This window comes from Tachypleus tridentatus, chromosome 2 (assembly GCF_004210375.1).
Source record: "Tachypleus tridentatus isolate NWPU-2018 chromosome 2, ASM421037v1, whole genome shotgun sequence".
NCBI lineage: Eukaryota > Metazoa > Arthropoda > Merostomata > Xiphosura > Limulidae > Tachypleus > Tachypleus tridentatus.
Window position 1 is genome coordinate 25,582,680 of NC_134826.1, and position 23,566 is coordinate 25,606,245.

The following is a 23,566-nucleotide window of genomic DNA, read 5'->3' on the forward strand; positions in this document are numbered from 1 at the left end:
ACAAAACTACTCGAGGGCTATGTGCGCTAGTCGTCCCTAATTTAGTAGTGTAAGACAAGAGGGAAGGCAGCTAGTCATCACCACCCACCGCCAACTCTTGGGTTACTTTTTACCAACGAATAGTGGGATTGACCGTCACATTATACACCCCCACGGCTGGGAGGGCGAGCATGTTTAGCGCGACGCGGGAGGCACTTAAATCAAGAACCCGCGACCTTTAAAATTATAGAGTATCATAAATTAAAAAAAAAACACGCTTGATATACGATTGATAATAGAGTCGCGCGCCTTACGCGCTGTAAAATCAAAACAATACGTGGATTAGGGTAGAGATGTGTAACAGTAGTCACTACCAGGATATGACCATGCCGGGCCGTGTTGGGATTCTACTGTGGTTTAAGATAAATCTCAATATGAGATGCACTAATTAATAATATATAGATAAGAAAATAGTGTTAAGATCTTGAGAAGCAATTATTTATCTCGGTATTGTATTAAAATCTCTTTGAAATATTTTCATTTTATCAGTAAACAACACTCATATAGACATGGTTCTATAATAAAATATCGGCTTCCAAAGTAAGTACAGAGGTTGTCTTTTAATAGACAAAAGTTGGTGGCCCCACAGTGGCTCAGTAGTATGCCAGAGAATTCATACCGCTAAAAGCCGGGTTCGATACCTGTATTAGGCAGAGCACAGATTACATATTTTGTAACTTTGTACTTAATTCCAAACAAATAGGTCCGGCATGGCCAGGTGGTTAAGGCACTCGACTCATAATCTGAGGATCGCGGGTTAAACTCCCCGTCACACCAAACATACTCGCTTTTTAATTGAAGGTTAATTCCACTATTCGTTAGTAAAAGAGTAGCCCAAGAGTTGGCGGTGGGTGGTGATGACTAGCTGTCTTCCATCTAGTCTTACACTACTATATTAGAGGTGGCTAGCGCAGATAGCCCTCGTGTAGTTTTGCGCGAAATTAAAAACCAAACAAACAAACTAAGGTTGGCTGATGGTTTGTTCGCACGTTGTACTATGGATTCATAACCAACAATTCATATAACATACCAAGGTTGGATCAATACTGCCCCGATATTTCCAGTTACGTTGGGCTAAAGCTGGCAGACATTGCAAGCCAAACGACAATTTCCACATAGTTCTTATTGATAAAAGATATTAGCTCTTCATTTGCCAACTGTTAAACATCCACTTTTAACCATTAACACAATAGTGGCCAAATATTCTGGTAACTTCGATCCAATAAGTTAAATAATTACCCTTTCAATTAATATTAAACGAACTATTGTATAAAACGGTGTAAATCTCGTGGACGAAAAACGTTTTATAGAATAAACATTTCCTTTTCATCTTGGCCCGGCATGGGTCTCGGGTTCGAATCCCCCTTACACCAAATACACCCGTCCTTTCAGCCATATGACGGTCAATGAAAGATAGTAAAGCTGTCATCTCCACAGCTCTCATTCGCTTTCAATAAGCCATCTGATGAACAAGAAGCCTATATAGGATTTCTCCAAGCACGTTCCATGGCTGTGGTTTCGCTAGATAGTAGATAGGGACAGTGGGAATCTCGTTAATCCATTATAGATTATATAGGCTTCACCAATATTTCTTAGTGTGGAAGAGTATGAATACCTATTTCATCATTCTGCTAGGTGAGGCATATGGTGGTTGAACGAATATTTAGTGGAAAAAACTTATGTACAAGTAAGTACCTTGTGCTGGTTTTACAGAAGGCGATCTTTTTCAGTCTTGTGACATACTGTTGTCTGTGTACACAATTTGTTGTAGTAATCTTTGTGAATAGTCCTTGTTCGTGAGTTGATCCATATTATTTTATTTTCCACGTACAAGGAATATCACCGTCTTGGAAATTCTAAATCATGATGTGACATACATCTTTATTATAACACTCATTCCTTTGTATCATCACCAGCTGATTCGTTTAGTATTCCTGAAATTGTTTTACATACCAGAATAGAAAATTTAATATAAGAACACACAATTTAGTATTTTGGCGAAAATAATCAATTTTCAGACAACATGCTCTTTCATCAGAAAGTCTGGCCCTCCATGGCTAGATAGTTAGGGCGCTCGACTGGTTATATGTGGGTCGCGGATTCGAATAATTGTCAGTTCAAACATGCTCGCCCTTTCAGCTAAGGGAGTGTTATAATGTGACGGTCTATCCCACTGTTCGTTGGTAAAAGAGTAGCTTAAGAGTTGACGATGGGTGGTAATGATTAGCTGCCTTTCTTCTAGTGATGCACTGCTAAATTAGGGACAACTAACGCAGATAGCCCTCGTGTAGCTTTGCGAAAAATTCAAAATAAACAAAAACAAACAAAGTCATTTAATTTTTGCTGAACGTTACACTAAAAAGGTTGTGTGATCATTATGAAAGAAATTGTTTCTCATTGGGTTTTGTGCACGGCAAGGCGAGGTGGTTAGGGCACTCCACTCGTAATCTCAGGGTTATGGGTTCGAATCACACCAAACATGCTCGCTCTTTCAGCTGTGCGGTCAATCCCACTATTTGTTGGTAAAAGAGTAGCCGAAAAGTTGGCGGTGGGTGGCGATGACTAGCTGTCTTCTTTCTAGTCTTACACTGCTTATTTATGGACTGGTAACGGAGATAGCCCTCGTGTAGCTGTCTGCGAAATTCAGAACAAACCAATATCTGATTGGATTTTGAGACTGTTTTCGTTAAGCGTAAAAGCTATCTATGCTATTCCCACTACGGGTATCGAGACCCAGTCTTTAATGTTATATTCATTTCTACTTTCCGCTGAAGCAATGGCGGCTTTTAGTTTGAAGGGTATATTTATTTTTATTAAAGTCATATATCTTATTTCTACACCATTTAAGATAAAGAAATCAAACCAACTTACACAAGTGAGAAGAAGGAAATGTTATGGAAATCGGAACGTCGTACATACTGAACGTGCTAACAGAATGAAAGTACTGAGGCTATAAAATACATTCCATGAATATCTTCAATGGGAAATAATTTTACTAAATTACTAGAGCCCAGATGAACAACAAAAACCTGCGATTATTTCAGACATTATATCTTTGGGAGAAGAGTATTTGTCACTAAATGAAAAACTTAACTCCAATTTTTCATGAAACGTGGAATTAATTAAAAGTTTGACCAATGATTGACATTCTTTTAATTAAAGCCATTTCATACGTGGCTCATCTTCTATAACTGTTTTCCTAATCGTGTATGTGTTTTCTTATAGCAAAGCCACATAAGGCTATCTGCTGTGCCCACCGAGAAGAATCGAACCACTGATTTTAGCGTTGAAAATCCGTAGACTTACCGCTGTACTAGTGGAAGGCTCTCTAATTGTCTATATCAAACTAAAATAACTCTATTTTAATCAATAGCTGTTTACTTTTCTCTAACCAATTGTTTTTTGGAGAGTTATTTATAAGCTAATCGTTCAAAATCATTTGAATGAGAAGAGGCCCAGCATGGCCAAGCGTGTTAAGGTGTGCGAGTCGTAATCTGAGGGTCGCGGGTTCGCATCCCCGTCGCGCCAAATATGCTAGCCCTTTCAGTCGTGGGGGCGTCATAACGTAACGGTCAATCCCACTATTCATTGGTAAAAAAGTAGCCCAAGAGTTGGCGGTGGGTTGTGATGACTAGCTGCCTTCCCTCTAGTCTTACACTGCTAAATTAGGGACGGCTAGCACAGATAGTCCTCGAGTAGCTTTGTGCGAAATTCCAAAAAAACAAAACAAAAACAAACAAACAATGAGAAGATACTGTTTGAAACTACCATTCACGATGTTTCGTAAAAGTTGTGTTGTTTGTAGATATTTTTATCTGACTGGTTAATAAAGACGTTTTGCTGGAAAGCTAAAAATATCACGATATGTTCTCTTTATACCTGGTAAAACAAACATATTTAGAAAAATCATTTCATACCTCAATAAATTTATAAAAGTTACTTGCTACATTTGTTAGGCATAATGAGCTATTTTTATTTTACTTCAAAAGTGGAAATAATCAATTCGTCTGAAATTCTTTTTTAATTAGGCCTGCCCCCAAAGCTCTTTAAAACCCAAAGTAAGAAAGCAGAATACTAGGGAGAAATGCATTTTTAGATGAATTTTAAATGACATAAAGTCATAAAAGAGAGTAAGTTAAATAGAATGGTCTTATTTATGGATGGAACTTAGTCTGTTAATAAATGGGTTGTTTCTGAATTCACGAGATTTTGTATGATATTTTGAAGAATTTGTTTTAGTATTCACAAGGTAAAAAACTAGAAATTAAATGCTATTGGCTTGGATCAATTAATTCTTGGAAACGTGACAAAATTAATAGTTATCTGTCTTGGAATTGTTACGTATTATAATTTCAAATACCCTAAACCTTTAGAAGTGATATAAACGTCGATATATATTCAATTTATGATACTTGTTAACAAGACTGATACACTCAGTTGTTCTTTTTTGATACAAATATATTTTAATATACAAACAATAATACAATTTATATTAACGATTATTACAAATAATGATTTATATACAAAGGTTTTATCAACTTATAAATAATATAGAGTCTTCTGTCTGGCCTGGAATTTCCTTGATGCCTTATCGAGGGTTCATCATGAGCGAGTTAATTTCGAGTTGATGTAGGTACAATTCACTTAGCAGGGAACTAGCTAGCTCTGAATTTTTTGACGATCACATCGACTTTTTCTTCACTGAAACTATATAATGTCTTTGTAAAAATACTAATGTCTTGCGAATCCGCTGAAGTTAAATCGTTTGTAATATTTGAAATTTATAAACGTTTCTGATCAAACATCTGAAGTTCACAATAAATAAATGACAATCACAGTTATACTTTCCGATATTTATAGTATACCAGCTATAGCGAACCAGTAACACAAACTGCCTCTTCGTTTGTCGCGTTTATTAAATTTATAGGCATGAGGAGAGTTTCTAGAAATTTTAGTTTGCACAACAATGCTAACGATATACTAATATTTTCATACATACAGATATTGTCGATTCTTACACTCAAGAATCTTCTAAACTTCAGTGATTAGACGGTAATTTCACTATACATATTTCACAGTATAAGTTATGTACATTTCCTAATATAGAGTTAACTTAAACAAACATAGATATTAAAATATATATAATAGTAAATTCATCACAAGATACAATTAGCTCTTTTACAAAATGTTTTAACTTTGATAAGCTACGTCCCTCTGAAGTCGGTACGTAAACATAATTCTGAAGAGAAACACAACAAGAACAGAAACACAAAACTAAAAACTTGTTTTCAGTTAATGAGCTGAACGTTTTAACCCTACTTAAAGTTTAAACACATGGTTATAAAATCTTCAGTCAATGTGAACATTTGATCTTCAGTTATTTACAACATTATCTTCTATTCGCAAATCAATATTTTTTTTTACCGAGAACGAATGATTAAATTATATGAATAAAATTAATGATACATCATTAAACATTATCAAATATAGCAGTTAGATTAGTTGTTTGCTGTTAAGCCCAAAGCTAAAGAATGGGTTGTCTGTGCTCTGCCCATGCAAGGTATGGACACCTGGTGTATAAGTCCACAGACATTCTGCTGTGTCACTGGGTGAAAAGGCTGGCGGTTAGATGTTTGCTTGTTTTTTGAACTTCGCGCAAAGCTACACGAGAGCTAACTGCGCTAGCCTTCTCTAATTTAGCAGTGTAGGACTAGAGGGAAGGCAGCTAGTCGTCACTATCCACCGCTAATTCTTGGGCTACTCTTTTACCAACGAATAATGGAATTGATCATCATATTAAAATGTCCCTACGGCTGTAAGGGCAAACATTTTATAACGACGGGGATTCGATTCCGCAATTTTATATTACGAGTCGAGTGCCTTAACCACCTAGCCATATGGTGGTTAGAACTGATATGGATGTGCGAAATACAACGAAGAAGTAAATAGTGCAAAAATGAGTAAAACGTAAAGAGAAATAATAATAATAATTATTATGATGGCAAGGAGTCCAGAAAATTACTGTGTACTTAATATATTAGAATAAAGTGATAGTTAAGGAAAATTAAATTCTCTCGAGGCTAGTTGACTTCATTCATCAGATTGGATGAACAGCAAAACCAAATCCAATTATTTTACTTATGTAATATTAAATAAAGTCGCATATTATCTGACATGATAATTCTTTTGAACTGACGTTTCATGAAGACGCTCACTATGGATCTGGAACGAAACTGCCGCTCTTCACAAAAATGTAAATTTTTATTAGTATAAATATTTTATGTGTTGGGTAAGACATTCTGTCTAAGACAAGCACTTTGGGACTTGAGAGCTAGAAATATATGTGTATACTTTCAAAGAAAAAAATAAAACACTTCAAGCATATATATGGATTATATGAGCGACGGAATGACTCGTTAAAACAGTGTTTCCCCAAGAATTGTGATCTAAATGTTCATTACCTGCTTCGAATGTGTGACATCTTGCACTGATGAGGTACTCATGATTGATACTGCAAAAGTAGCTCTTTGTGTAGCTTAATAAGAAAGAAAGAAAGAAACTAATACATTGAGGACAACTTGTCTTTATAAAAATCGGTTGTTGTTCCACTGTTTTGCTACTTTTCCCTTTTGTTATGCGCGTTTTTCATGAATCTATTTCATTTCCAACAAGACCAGTTGATATTTAGTAGGCTGTCGTTTATTGTGCTGTTTTATGTATTAAAGAACGTTGTTAAGGATACTTCTAGTCATAGGCGTAGTGTTAGGGGCCTTGATTTTGGCCGGAAAGGTTGTGCTCGAAAATATAAAATGGGCTTGAAAAGAGTTCCAATGATTTCTAAGCGAAACCAAACGACGTTAAAAGGTTAAAAAGGCGCAAATTAACATATCACGCGTTGGTAATATATATTCTGAAAAGGCATATATAATCAGATATATATAGAAGTTTAGGAAGCTTTCGCTCGAATATTTTAGGTGATATTTGCCTGAAAAACTATTAGGGCCAGAAGTTAGGGGGCAATTTCCCCTTTAACTCACCACCTTTTACGCCTATGCTTATATAAAGAGAAAAATGTAATATGAACAAACACTGAAATAAGATTTTGTAAGTTACATTGATAGATAATATTTTTCACGAGAAATAAAATGCCCTATATTCTTCGGAGTTGTGTTTGATAATGCCTTAGGTAAACAAAACGCTAGAGTAGGTTCATCACGAGCCTTTCGCACAAAAGAAGTGTATTTACTTCCAGGTAATAACCTTTGGTTGCGATACAAGTTAGGATTGGTCAAAAAACGTACAGTAATAAAAAGAGCCTGTCTTTATGTGTGTGTGTGTGACCGTTATAACTTCAAAAGGAAAGAGTTCTAGAGAACTGAGACTTTGTACTCCTACTAAGGGAGTTTTGAGGATGTGCAACTGAGTATTATTTTTTATACTGGACTGTAAAAAGTTTTGGCCACTTTTTTGTTGCCGTAATTTTCTCTGTAGCTCTTAAGACCTATATTTTAGGTTTTTGAAGATCTATTGGAAAATAATATATATTTAGCCGAGGCATAGCGGCTGATAGAATGACTCTAAGTGTTTTTTGTTTTCAAGTACAAACCTTTAGCTCAGGAGGTCAAACCTCTTCGATTGCTGTATTTGACCACGTCCAAAGTCACCCGCTGTTAAAGCAGTAAGTCTACGAATTTACAACGCCAAAATCACGGGCTCGATTCCCCTCGGTGCACTCAGCAGATAGTCCGATGTGGTGGCTTTGCTATAAGAAAACACACACACACACCACGCTTAATGTCTTATAGATTGATTCTCTCTAATACTGCCTCAAATAATTTTGGTTTGAGATATACTGGAGTAATAAAATCGAATTGGGTATGCACACGTCCCACGCTTGGTATTCCTGGAGTGCAAAAATATAACTAATAAAAATGATCACAGATTACTTTTATAGTTCCTAAAATTTCTTGTGACACGACTATTGATGATTCCTTCTTGTTTTATAATTCTCACTTACTGAATGAACAATATGTGGAGTCTTGTTTTTGCCAATTATTCTTTCTTCGACTCGAACTTGAGTAGAAAAATACAAATTTAAAGAGTGCTCAAAATAAACCAATACAAAAGGAACACCTTTATACCTACATTACAAATAAAATAATAAATAATAATAATAAAACAAATAATATAAAATTATGTATTCAAACATCTAAGCCCGCCCTCTACATTCCGACACTCAGTTACACAACCCCTTCAAACAGTTACCTCTTTCTTTTTTTGTGAACCTGACGATGACCGAAGAAGGTCGAAACGTTGTTCGCTCCTTTACGTAAGAAATTTTCTCAACCCAAACTACCTGTTTTTACACATATTTTTCTCTACAAGTGAGTTTTCTCGTCATCACAATTATATTTAAAGAGTAATAAAAGGTTGAATTGAATTAAGATTGAGAAACAACAACAAACAATAGGAAGAAAAATATGAATCGGATAATTTGGAGAACTTGGAAAATGAAAACAATTCCCAAATGAAAAGACAGGAGAAACGAATCTTAGGAGCTAAATGAAAAATATTTGCTTTTAAAAAGAGTTCACTTGAAACAAGTTCGGTTAATGGCAACAGACAAATCAGTTAAATAACTGGTGCATTTGAATAGATATAGAAGTAATTAAGCAAACAGAGGCGCATGACTGGTACATTTAGGCTTCTGTGAATCTTGGGGGATGGGGGGTGCTCAGAATCCAGCAGCTGATAAAAGTACGTATCAGGCTAGAGAAATCATTGATTTTTTAAAAGTTTGTAAAAGGTATAACAAATATTGTTGCTTAACCAATATTATTATTATCATATGGCATGACTTGGATAATTTTCATCCAAGGTTTTCTCGTTTAATATCCAGTAACGGTTTAGTTTTATTGTCGGAAGATAACGGTTTGTTTGTTTGTTTTGGAATTTCGCACAAAGCTACTCGAGGGCGATCTGTGCTAGCCGTCCCTAATTTAGTAGTGTAAGACTAGAGGGAAGGCAGCTAGTCATCACCACCCACCGCCAACTCTTGGGCTACTCATTTACCAACAAAAAGTGGGATTGACCGTTACATTATAACGCCCCCACGGCTGGGAGGGCGAGCATGTTTTGGCGCGACTCGGGCGCGAACCCGCGACCCTCAGATTACTAAGTGCACGCCTTAACGCGCTAGGCCATGCCGGGCCCCGCAAGATAACAAATTCGCACTTGATAATTGTATTAGCTTGTGCGTAGGCTCAGTAACGAGAGACCCGTGTAATCCATTAGATACTATAAATTATTTCAGTGTTTGTAATCGTATGTGGAAACATTTACGAACCTCGAATATGTTATTTATTTTTAATGATAAAAATATCTGCTAGTTCACGGGAAGTTTACTTTAATAATATTTTATATTCGTAATCGTTAGAAAAATAAATCGTTGTTTAAAGTTTAGAATATTCAACTAATTAACTAGTATTTGTGTTTTATAAGACTGAGTCTAAAAACATAATTGCTATAGAAATTTATTACTTAAAATAATACACAAAGGCTGATGATAAAAGGCCTGGGTTCGAATCCCCATCGTATCAAACATGCTCGCCCTTTCAGCCGTTGGGGCGTTATAATGTCACAACCAATCCTACTATTCATTGGTAAACGAGTAGCCCAAGAGTTGGCGGTGGGTGGTGATGACTAGCTGCCTTCCCTCTACTCTTACACTGCTAAATTAGGGACGGCTAGCGCAGATAGCCTTCAAGTAGCTTTGCGCGAAATTCAAAACAAACAAACTCTGATGATAAAAGTATAATTTGGATTTTGGTTTAATAAACCTGCAAGTCAAATTTAACCTTGTTAGACACCAAGAAGAAATTTTATTATGATAGAAGTTAAAATAAATAGTCCATTACGTTAAATTACTACAGAGTTAGTAACTACTATTACAACTCTAAACCTGCACCCAAATCAGAATTAACTGGAATACATCCATCGATTTAACAGATAATAAATAAATGCATTTTTATCATAATGTGTTTTAAATAATAAATGTTATTTCATGTTCGTATAATTATTTAATTTTAAAATAAACTTCTTTGCGAAAGAAATAAAAAATTAGTCTTCTAATTTTCTGATTTAAGTTGTACTTAACATATATGATCGTGGTTTTAGTTACGGATGACTTGCGGATAAGATGCTCTATCTTTAGAAGTTAATAATTTCTTTCAAGAAGACTTCTGCGCAGCAGTGTTGAAAAGCCACAGACGACCTTGGTGCGTCTCCTTTGGATGATTCATTCTTTCGGTTGGCTTGTGACGCAGTGCAGTCGACTTTTGGTATCGATTGTCATTTGTAATGGTATTGGATGTAAGATTCGAACTTCTTTAAGTTAGAAAGCTTGCGGTTGCCTTATACGGTATCATGTTAGTTGATAAGACTTTGTTTTGTGCTTTCAGAGGAGCTGGTAGAAATATTTATCATTGTTTGCTTTTTTTTTCGAATTTCGCGCAAAGCTACTCCAGGGTTATCTGCGCTATCATTTGCTTGATAATAAGTGAGTCGCTGCTTCACCAACTGTCAAGTTAAAGAGAATAACTCTATAAAATAATTACGTAATATTACAGAAAACCACAGCCTATATTTCATTTATTGCTTTATCTAATATTTATCGAAACAATTCTTAACTATTGGCAAGGGTTCAATTTTTGACAGTTTTTAAAATTTCGCTAAATCTACAAAACCAAAGATACCAAATATTATTTTCCTTACCTGGGTATAACCCATCAAAAATGATGGAGCACGTATTACCACTCCACAGTATACCCTAACCTCAGAGTTCATACTTAACTGAAATAAGTAAATTTTGCGAACTCCAACTTGACACATAGAGGCAGAAAATGCAGTACAGGCAGTTAGACGTCAGTAGCTTCCTTTGTAAGTCAATCACAAGTAAAATTATTCGTGATATGAATTTGTAGCATATTCATAGAGTAATTAGTTATGTAAATCAGTTAGATTAATAACTTTTAATATATCAAAAAGCTTTGTGTTTGTTTTTTCAATTTCGCACAAAGCTACTCGAGGGCTATCTGTGCTAGCTGTTTCTAGTTTAGTAGTGTAAGACTAGAGGGAAGGCAGCTAGTCATCACCACCCACCGCCAACTCTTTGGCTGCTCTTTTACCAACGAATAGTGGGATTGACCGTACATTTATAACGCCCCCACGGCTGAAAGGGCGAGCATGTTTGGCGCGACGGGGATGCGAACCCGCGACCCTCAGATTACGAGTCGCACTCCTTAACATGCTTGGCCATGCCGGACCCCTATCAAAAAGTCAGTCCGTTTTGTTATCACAACGTTCCAACAACTGCCTTTATGTCACGTTGCTTAGCAACAAACGAGTGACCTAATATTCTTAGTTTATGCATTGAAAGCGTAAAATGAGACATACAGACAAGAAAACATGAAAAATATTTGCTGATTTCTCAATTTAGAATCTCCATTAATTTAACACGATAATATATTTATAAAAATTTGGTGACATAACAGAAAACAGCTTAATTTAAAAAACGATTTAAGTTTAAAATTCAATCGACACTTTTACCTTCATGATAAATTTTAGCATTAGCTTTAGGCTAGGCGATCCAACAATTTTATTTAGACTTATTTTACCACCACTCATTTTACTTACAAGGTTCGCGGCACCCCTCCCTAAAATCACTAAAATCGTAATAGGCAGACGGTAATCGAACTACTTTATCTGGATAAATGCATTTCGGCTTTTATCACTTTTACTATTTCGAGAAATCAAGTATGACGTGATAAACACTGCCGTTTATATAGGTTATATAATATTTAAACTTCTATATCATACAGATTTACAGTTCGATTAAACGCAATCTGTGTATAAAATGATTAAAAAGTATGAAAACAAATATATGGCATTTAAAATTTTAAGAAACTTTATGATGATTTATTTGAAGGACAAGAATGTAATTTACAAAGTTACAAGAATATACATATTACTGCTTTTTAAATATATATGATGTAACTAACATCGGACGGAGTAAAGAGGTTTCCTAAAAACAAGAAATAAACTGGGATTTCCAGAATATTATCTGTTAATTAGTAAATATATATTTTTTTAGAAATCCCGATAAACCATTAATAGCAAGAACAGAATGAACTAATAAAATTCACTTTAATGATACGATAAGTAGCACTTGCACAACGATAGTAAACGAAACACTACTATTAAGGTAAGTGATTGATGGATGCAAATACATTAAATAATAGAACTTCAAAAGAAGATTGTCTGATTATCCGGAAAATAAAATGAACTGAAGATATAGCAGCAAAGATAAGTTACATCAACATTATTCTGACTAAACACTATAAAGTAACAGCTTTCGGTGGTGGTTACTTTAATTTTGGTGGCTGGTTGGTCATTACACAATGTAACAAAATTTTTACTTTTTCTTGTTACTGGGCAGAAAGTGTTATTTCTCAATTGCTTATGTCTAAAGTAAGTGGGAAAGACCTATTTTTTCTCTTCAAATTTTGTTTTTGTGACTTGTGTAATGAAATTGTCAAATTTACCCATTTTCCAGAACATTCCAGGTAGATTCAGTGCTGAGCAGCTGATAGAGAAGTTTCTCGAACTTACAAGAATTTTAAAGAATTTTCTAGAATGTTGTAGAACTTACGAAAATTTTCAAGAATCTTTTATAATTTTCTAGAACTTTCCATAATAATATAAATATACAGGGGCTCACCATACACCACTTAAGTTTAGTTCTAGCTGCTAAGTGAACACATAAACCTATCTGATTTTATCAGAGATGGCATCAAGCATTCTCCAGACGCATTCTGCTATATATATGGCCAATTTATCAAGACAAGAGTGAAAAAAGTACTCTGTGACAGTATCAGCTAAAATGTGTGAAGCCTACAAGGAACATTTCAGCATGCCTGTTAGGGATCAAGACAAATCCTGGGCACCTCATTTTACCTGCGAGCACTGCAAAAAAACTCTAGAAGGTAAGACGGACATTTTTTGCTTGCTTGAATAGTAAGATTTTATATTGTACAAATTTTAGACCTTTTAAAATTCGGTGCACCTCAAAGAGGAATACAACAGTGTCATGACCTTGCTAGAAGCCTTGAAGTATGATGAGTATGGCTGGGAGGTTATTGGAGACTTCATAATGGTGGCATTCCTGATGAGTCTCCATGGAGGCTTTATCAAGTTTCCCTGTTATCTTTGCTTTTGGGACAGCAGGGACGACACTGCAGCGCACTACAACAGGAAGCACTGGCCATAACGGATCGAGTTCTCTGTGGGGAGGCACAATGTCAAGTGTGAGTCACTAGTGAACCTTCAGAAGATATTATTCCCACAATTACACATAAAATTGGGTCTTATGAAACAATTTGTCACAACTCTTGATAAGGAGTCTGCAGCCTTCAATTACCTTCGAGACTTCTTCACTAAGCTGTCTGAGACAAAGGTCAAAGCTGGTGTTTTCGTTGGACCATAAATAAAGAAGATCATGAAGAGCACAGAATTTCCCAAGAAGCTCAGTAGGAAGGGAAAAAAAAGCTTGGTGCAGCTTTGTCGCAGTGGTTTGAGGTTTCTTGGGCAATAACAAGGCTGAAAATTACGTGGAACTGGTTGAGACCCTGATGAAGAACTACGGCAAAATGGGCTGCAGGACGCTCCTAAAAGTCCATATCCTTGACGCTCGTCTTGATAAATTCAAGGAGAGCATGGCAGCATACTCAGAGGACCAAGGCGAGCGCTTCCATCGAGATAGCAAAGACACATTAGCTGTCTGCTATGTGTAAGGCCCGGCATGGCCACGTGCGTTAAGGCGTTTGAATCGTAATCCAAGGTTCGCGGGTTCGAATCCCCTTCGCACCAAACATGCTCACCCTTTTAGCCGTGGGGGCGTTATAATGTGACGGTCAATCCCACTATTCGTTGGTAAAAAGTGGCGTAAGAGTCGGCGGTGGGTGGTGATGACTAGCTGCCTTCCCTCTAGTCTTACACTGCTAAATTAGGGACGGCTAGCGCAGATAGCCCTCGAATGGCTTTGCGCGAAATTCAAAACAAACAAACAAACAAACAAACAAACACATACTTCACACATGGACCAATACATACTTTCAGTGCATGAGTCACCATTCTTTGGCTCTCCTGGTACCCATGGCAACTATGCCTGGCGTCATTCGAGCTCTCCACGTGTACGAAATCGTGCGTAAGGTCTCAGTTACCACATAAAGTTAGACTACTCTAATTCAAAATGTGTCACTAAAATAATATTAATTAAATTTTTTATTCTCAACTACAAAATGCATACGTGTACTCACAGTCCAACACGGTAGGTATACAAGTGATGATGGCAAAATTACTCTAATCATTATAATAAACTGTAATCTAGGACTCGTGAGAAACCACTACATCAGCAAACCTCAGAGACATAGTTCAGACTGAAAGACAAATATCCAGTAATGTGATCATTTTTCTTGTACAGTTTTGCATGACATTAAAATGCAAGATTTTGTTGACCGTGATGAAAGATAACAAGTTTACTCAGGAATTTTCTAATGACAAATATCGGCTATCGTTACGACAATGTTTAACCTGAGTTCTGAGATGTGTTCTTTTGTTGGATTTCCAAGTTAACATCAAAAGCTGAGATTTACATTTATTTTTCTAAGCTGTTAAACTAAAGCATCTTCCAGTTTTCTTCTTAGGACTTCTGCTACTATTCAACTTATCATATCGGGTGATTATTACAGGATAATCTTTTCAACATCTTGTTTTCCAAAATTTCTTGATAACTTGAAATTAATGGTCATAGTGCTTTATCAGCTGTTGATCATTCAACCAATCAACTGTCCTAATTGTTTGTTTTTGAATTTTCGCAAAGCTACACGAGGGCTGTCTGTGCTAGCCGTCCCTAATTTAGCCGTGTAAGACTAGAGAGAAGGCAGCTAGTCATCACTACCCACCGCCAGCTCTTGGCCTACTTTTTTACTAACGAATAATGGGATTGATCGTACTTATAACGCCCCCACAACTGAAAGGGTAAGCATGCTTAATGTGACGGGGATTCCAACCCGCGACGCTAGGATTTTGAGTCGAGTGCCTTAATCACCTGGCCACGCCGGGCCGTTCTATTTGTAACAGTAACTGAGCACTTATCATATTATGTCCGAAAACACTAATGTGAGCTACAAGTCGATGTTTCACTTCTTTACAATCATTGATTTTAACTAATTAACTGCCCCAATCGCGAGACAAGTTGTTAGGCTGGCCAGAATTATCAGTAGATTAATTAAGTTAGTGAATTATCAAAATTAACAGCCTCTTTCTCTTATGACATTTCTTCAGCTTACTTCTTACAAACAACCACATATTGATCGAATGCAACACCTTTGATCGTCAGAGTTAATAATATTTTACATTTCTTATTTTGGGGTTAAACAATTTGACAAGTCCATATCTGTTGCAGATTTTCACCTTGGCGACATATTTAGTACGTTTAGACACATGAAGTGAGCACTTTAACTCATAATTCATCTCTCTGAGTTGTAAACAGACAAGGTATGAAGCGTTAAGTGCTATAGGAACGAAATATTGCTAAACCCTCTCATTAAAATCAGACATTTGTTCTATTTTCTCATAACATCTCTTTTCACACATTTCTACTTCATCTATTTACTAATGCACAATATCATACATACCAGTCATTACGTAACTTAGACATTTCCCACATTCTTACAGATACTGTGGCATGTTTGCACTTTGCAAATTGTCGTAAATGTACAAGGAAATGTACTCCTCATTTGATTAAAGGGAACAATTTATCTGCTGTTTCTCAGTTACGAATACGCTATCATGGCATTAGTAAGTGCTACCTCTAATCAGTCCAGACCACATTTCCAAACTTAACATGCGAGTGTGAAGTGTTTTCGTCACCCGTTCGTTCAGTTAGACTCTCAAACGATGTTGTAAAGGCTGAGTTTTCACCACAAGCTAAACTTCGTATAAATATTGTAATAAATGGTTACAATGAACATCTTTTCAGATGCGCCAAAGCAAGATATCAGTTGTTTATTTAACGTATTTACAAGGGACTACACTAAACTGTCTAACAACGGATAAGTTGTAATCCATTTGTTAAAGTAATCGATAATGACTAGCATATATTTATTACTTTTCTCTGTTATATGCAGAAGATCATCTATATATTATGAAACAAAACATTGAACTTTCTTTCAGAGCTTTACGAGTTCCCCGCTGGTACAGCGGTAAATCTAAGGATTTACAACTCTAAAATCAGCGGGTTCGATTCCACTTCGTGGACTCAGGAAATAGTCCGATGTGGCTTTGCTATAAGAATACACATACACACACACAGAGTTTTCTCATAAATAACTTTTTCTCCCTCTGGACGGGTCCCCCGCTAGTACAGCTGTAAGTCTACGGATTTACAACGCTAAAATCAGTGGTTCGACTCCACTCGGTGGGCTAAGTAGATAGCCCGATGTGTCTTTTCTATAAGAAAAAATAAACAAACCCTCTGGACGGGCAACGCACGTGTTACGATATCTACACCATCATTTAATGTCCTTTTGCAAATGCAATCAGAATGATAGTTTAACAGAGTCGCGACACACCGTGATGCCCTTCACGTAAAATACAATTTTTTTATTCACAAGAAAGAGTTTAGTATATTTCTGACTTATTGGTTGACTTTTAGGTTTACCCTAAAACTTTAAATGGCTGTTGAAACAGAACTACATAGTTTTTTTTAAGACGTCCACATTGCATAATTACAGGAATTGGAATATTGTTAAGCTACGAGATCCTTCACCTCAAAGAACAGATTATAGAGACACGTAGCTAAGAAAGGTTAAGCTATGTTCAATGATCATAGTGTGAGTAATTTTAGTCTCAGAAAATTTTAAAAGTTTACAAGTACTTTTACCTGGCTCATAAGAACGATAACTAAATATAGAACACCTACACGAATCAGGTTTTAATATTTCTGAAAATGAATAAATGGGGACATATTATTTTTATTGTTTTGGGAAAAACATATAAAAAACAACTAATTCTTCGTTCAATCACATACACAAATCTGAATTGCTTGGCATGGATTTATATTAGCCTGATAAACTTGTGAAATGATCCTTGGCTGTTATTAGACACTTAGTTGTGTTCAGGCTCAAGCAACATAAAGTATAGTATTTTATAAGTTGTATACATTAGTCTCAGAATATGTGTTTAGCTATCTTTGCCCAAGTTATTGTTGCTATTATTTTGCTATTTTGTTCACCGTAGGAAATCAAATCCCGAATTTTAGCCTTGTAAGTCCATAAATGTGCCATTAATCAGTCAGTAGACTCTTGATCAAAGAATTATTAATGTAAAGAGTTATCACGTTTGTAAGTCAACAGATCCGTAAACTCTTCATACAAGCTTTAATATTAACCCTAATTTATATTCCAATTACGAAATACATCTTTCATTAGTGCTGAGTAGTAATGCAATCAGGCAAGCAGTAACACTGCCTATGTAAGGATAGCTCGAATTGTTCATAGAAAGGGTAGTTTAAACATCTCCTCAATAGGTCGAGAGAACTTTACAATACTACACAGTATTTCCTTTGATATAAATATCTATGTAATGACTGAGCCACACGTTCTGGAAATGTATGTAAACATGTGATAAAAAGTTTGATTTTTTTCTTTCATTTACTGATTCTTTTATTACATTATAACCGACATAGTTTCAAACAAAGTATCGCTGGAAGTAATAAACAAATCATAATTCTAGTGTAAACTATGTTATTCTTACCCTTTAAAGATAGCTTACTTATAGAAATTTAGTGTTCTTACAAAACCTTAGGTACAGAGTGAAATATGAATTACCAGCTAATAATAGATAAAGAATAAATATTACACATGGGACCTCATTGTATTTAGAACTTGGATATAACTAAACCTTCTTATATATGTTGAAATAGTACATTCAAAACAAACAAACAAACAAGTAAAAAAAGAGAAGTAATTGTAATTGTAGGGATGGCACTTCCATCATCCTCACATAACAGCACAGGCAAGAATTATCATATAGCAATATATGTAACTATTGAACCAAAACTGATAATTCATCCATTTTTCGTCTGTTAACATTCTATTACACTATGTATGAATGACGTTAAGGATTAATATTAGCCATCACTATGTTTGCTTCCTTTTTTACGAAAATATTTATCTTTACTTGAACAACTGTGTAGAAGGAAACTTCTAACTATTTTTTATGAAGTAGGTTTATAAAACGTTTATTGATATATTATTACTGACAATTTTTACTTTTCATGTTGTAAACTTCAACATTCTGATCTCCATGTTTTCATTAGAAATACATTAAACGCCTGGAGAATGTTTGTTGAGAGCTATTTATTCTACTAAACTGATATGTTATAATAATAAAAACACGCACACGAGATTAAATGCCAGAATACCTTGTGTTGAAATGAACAGAGAAATTAAAAGTTTGGGTCATCCGTATGTGCTGACATGGATTAAAATACATGGTTGAGATATTATTAGAAATAGCTTTATCAGATCTACCAGCATTATCGTTTCTCAACAACTAATTACTCCAAAAGTTAATTTTAAGAATGTATTATATTTTTATTGAAATAAAAGAAAAGATAGTCACACATGAATAATAAATGCACAGTTTAAATTACAACAGAGAACAAACAATCTTCTTGTCGAAATAGGAACTTAACAGTTGAAGGTATAAGGTAATTTCAGAACATAGACGTCTTAGACACACTGGATCAATGAACGAAGAAATCATTGTTGACCAATATCTTTATTTTGCTTCATAATAAGCTAAAGTTTGATGACAGAAATATGTTTGAAATTTATTCCAAGCTATTTAACCTGAACACTGTTTTATTAGAAAAGACAATGATGAATCTGGTAAAGAATGAGAAAAGAAAATAGGTTATTTGGAAACTCTGAAGAAATAGTTAAATATCAAGGACGACACATTTTCAGCTGAACATTAATATTCTATATAAAGACATGCGGTAAAAGTTTATATCAAGGACGACACACTTTCAGCTGAACATTAATATTCTATATAAAGACATGCGGTAAAAGTTTATATCAAGGTTGATACACTTTCAGCTGAACATTAATATTCTATATAAAGACATGCGGTAAAAGTTTATATCAAGGACGACACACTTTCAGCTGAGCATTAATATTCTATATAAAGCCATGCGGTAAAAGTTTATATCAAGATTGACACACTTTCAGCTGAACATTAATATTCTATATAAAGACATGCGGTAAAAGTTTAGTTGGTGTTTTGATTACTGAAGGAATTTCAATTGAAAGTTTATTATGGAATATCAAGAAATGATGGAACAGTCTTCTTATCGGAGCTAAACTGTACTGGTCTCTGGAAAATAGCAAAACAAACAAATGAAATAGAGGTTCAGAAGTTTGGTTAATGAAAACTGCACAGATGCTTTTATTCACAATAAGAACAAAAATAATAAAAAAATGATAAAACAAAGATTTTTTTCATTTCATCAGTTTGCCTGTACAGTTTATATAATATACTTACCGACAAAACAAAAGCTATCAAAATACTTTAACACCTTTTTTTGTAAAATATTTTTTACCGTTCAACTGGAGATTGATTTATGTTAATAATGCACGCCAGTATCAAGCTGTAATGTACTTTATCTCAAAATTTACGCAGATCTGTTATTTATGTATTTCATTTACGGATTAACAGGGTGCATCAATCACCCTTTAAAGGATTAATAAAAAATATTTGTTTACAGTGAAAATTACATTAAAGAAAACATATAACACTTAATAAGATATAAGATCATGTTTAAATTTGAACTTTTACACTGACTTATATGATCACTATACGAAAATATAGATGTGATTTCAAAGTTAAGACCTATTTGGAACTCATATCTCTTACTATTGCCTGTCATTATATTTGTGCAAATTCTAGTCCAGTTATATATATATATATATGTGATAAGTTTGATTCAAATCTGTCATGAGTTGTTTTCAGTCTGCATTTACCAATTAGTTATAATGTTATGTGATAGCGTATTCAGCCTGTGAAAACATGTTCTGATGATGTCCCCAAAATTGAGGGTATAATCTTTGGTTCATCTAACATGACATGAGTGTTGCTCCTCTTAAAAAACATCTGTTTTTGATGTTCGTATATACAAAGTTCCACTCTACTTTTATGATACGGTGAAGTACCTCGGTGTATAAGACCCAGTTATCCACCCTAAATCCAAAACTTTCCTCCAGGATTCACTTACTGTGTGGTCTGTGTGGTCTCTTTAGTATGCTTACAAGCTATGCATCTAACTGTTTACAACCTATGTACTTACTACTTGGATTTCATTTTTTTCTTCCCGTCATCCTCCTCTGAGGTTCTTAAATCCACATGGATTCCGGCTAGCCTTTCATATTCACCTTCCCATTTAGATCAAGGAACTCTATGACAGAATTTATTTTCTGTAAATCCTATAACATCTTAAGGTGTTACATATATATATGTATGTTCTACACGTTTTCTATCTCAAAATATTATTTTTGATGATCTCTTGCAACTGCTATTTCCTAAACCTCTTAAACAACTTCCTTCCGTGAAGTTCCCTGGTAAGTGTATGGATTTACAACGCTACAATCAGGGTTTTAGTTTTTTTTATCCTTATAGACAAGTTTATAGTTAGAAACTTTTACAAATCGGCTTACTTTCTGAGATATATTAGTGTTATGTTTTTCTTAGGAACACTATCTTTCTAAAATCTGTACCTTATATAATTTCAAAGTGAAAAATCAATATTGCAATATGAAACATTGTTTGATAAACCTATAAAAATAATATTATTGCAACTATGTTATTTCGCTTTTATTGTTCTATGGGTTTTACTAAGTGAAGCATAGAAACGCAAAACATAACCCATTTTGTAAATTTAATAGTTTGTTTCCTTTCAGAACAAAGTTGCACGACATGGCGTTAGCGACCTGTCCTCAAATTAAAGTATCGTGAGACCAGAAGAGATAAATCAGATGGAATTTACCAGGTTTATTCACGATTGATCAAAATAATCTCTTGAGCATTTAAAATTATAACAAAATCTTCGTTGTTAAATAGTAATAACAGTATGTAGAATTAGAGCTAATGGATAACAAGATACTATACAAAATTTACTAAATGCTAATTTGGTTTTGATATTTAATAGTTTAACTTAAAATACTGTAGGTGTCGCAATTAAAAAAATAAACCAATATTTTACGTTATCTTTCTTCACGTTTTGTTAAGGAAAATATATTTACGAGTAAACGTATATTTAGTTATTATATTTTGTATTACATGACATTTTGTATTGAAATTAACATAAATAGGTCTCAATGACATATTCTAGTAAACACAGAAAACAAATGAAATTTAAAATAAGATAAGTGTGTTTTTAGAAATACAAATTTTAATAATGAAAAATCGATTTAAAGTCTGACCAATCTATAGCACAATAACATCTTGAATGAAATCAGAAAAGCTGTAAAGCCTCTTGTATTCTAATGAACTGACGGAGACAGCAGAAGTAAGGCTGTGTGTGTTTATAGCTGCATTGAGCCATTTGCTGTGGCCTTCTTGGGGATTCGAACTCCGGATTTTAGTGTTGGAAGTCCGTAGACTAACAGTTATTGTATCTGGGAACAGGTACTTCATATTTCACATACACTACACAATACTGTAAAAATATAACTTTCAATAATGTTTTCTGGCTCATTAGGAATATTTGATCACTTTGAATGGCCCTAAGCTGATTAAACATGTATTTGATGTATTCTACAACGAATTAATATTTTATTGTTACCTATGATTAAAACCGACATTTGTAAAGTAACGGGGAATTAAATAATTTCAAAGATTTATACAAGTTCAACTTGTAACTAAGATAATCTTATTCTTGAAAACTTGCATTTGCTCTTCTGCATAAACATGACATATTTTATCAAATGAAAGCTTAAAACGTAAAAATTTCAGAGTATTCTGCATTGTCTTCAAAAATCTAATTTCTGGAACAGCTTATCTATATTCATACTAAATATTTCAAGACCAAATGTATTCCTACAAATATTAATTAACTTACAAACGCTTTCAAGTACTTAAAATAAATTAATGGAATTAAAATAATTAATTAAACTAATTATAGTTGAAGTAGGATGTGATCTCCAGTCTGAACTTGGTTTTTTAAGGAGGAAAATTAGGTTTAGTGGATTCTTTCTTAACACTCCTACGAAAAGACGTTTCTAGTCCTGATTTCTCCAAGCCCGTTCCCCTGGCTGTGGTTTCACTAGATAGTAGATAGGGACAGTGGGAATCTCGTTAATCCATTCATTAATGGATTTAAATGGCAATTTCATTTAAATACAAAATTATTAGCCTAATATTAATAACCTTTCAAGTTGCTCTGGGGCCTATTAGGCCCCACTTTTCGTAGGAGTGTTAACATTTTGAACTTGTAATTTAACCTTTTCGTTAACTTAATAACTTTCTCAAATAGTTAATTACAACTGTAGAGAGACTATTTGTTTTGTAAGTTTCATCATCATAAGATGAAGATTTTACATTCAATTTAATGTATGTTTACGTAGTTACGTTTAAGTTGGCTTAAGTACATTTTAAATGCAATTTTAGAATAGCTAAGGAATATGGTTCATTTTCAATAAAATAAAACATTTTTAAAGCAAAGGCACATAGAGGATTTATTTCACTACGTTCGAGGAAACAGTACCTTTAGATACTAATTTATATAAATATATTTCATATCTCACGAGTAGCAGGGATTACGTACATTTCCCAACTGTATAAAGTCTGGTATTATTTTTTATTACTATTTGTTCTTGTTTAGAGTTATTAATGATTGATCTAATTTACCGAAATGATAGATTGAATTTTAAACTTAATTTTAGTATTTTAAACAAACTGTCTGCTAAATAATTAAGGAAAACCGATTTTTAAAATTGTTCACTGTGGTGAGTAAACACAATTCAATTTACAAACATATAAGATATTTGAACAAAGTTACCAGATGTTTAAGAGAAAAGATAATATATATATAAATAAATGAGAAACTTAGTAGATCATCAAATATCATCTTCATGATGAACTGGAATGCTTAAACAGATTTTGAAATTTCACGAAAGATGATGAAATATAATGTAAACACTTGTATGTGTAAAAATCTTTTTAATGAATAAATGATGAAATATAATGTAAACACTTGTATGTGTAAAAATCTTTTTAATGAATAAATGATGAAATATAATGTAAACACTTGTATGTGTAAAAATCTTTTTAATGAATAAATGATGAAATATAATGTAAACACTTGTATGTGTAAAAATCTTTTTAATGAATAAATGATGAAATATAA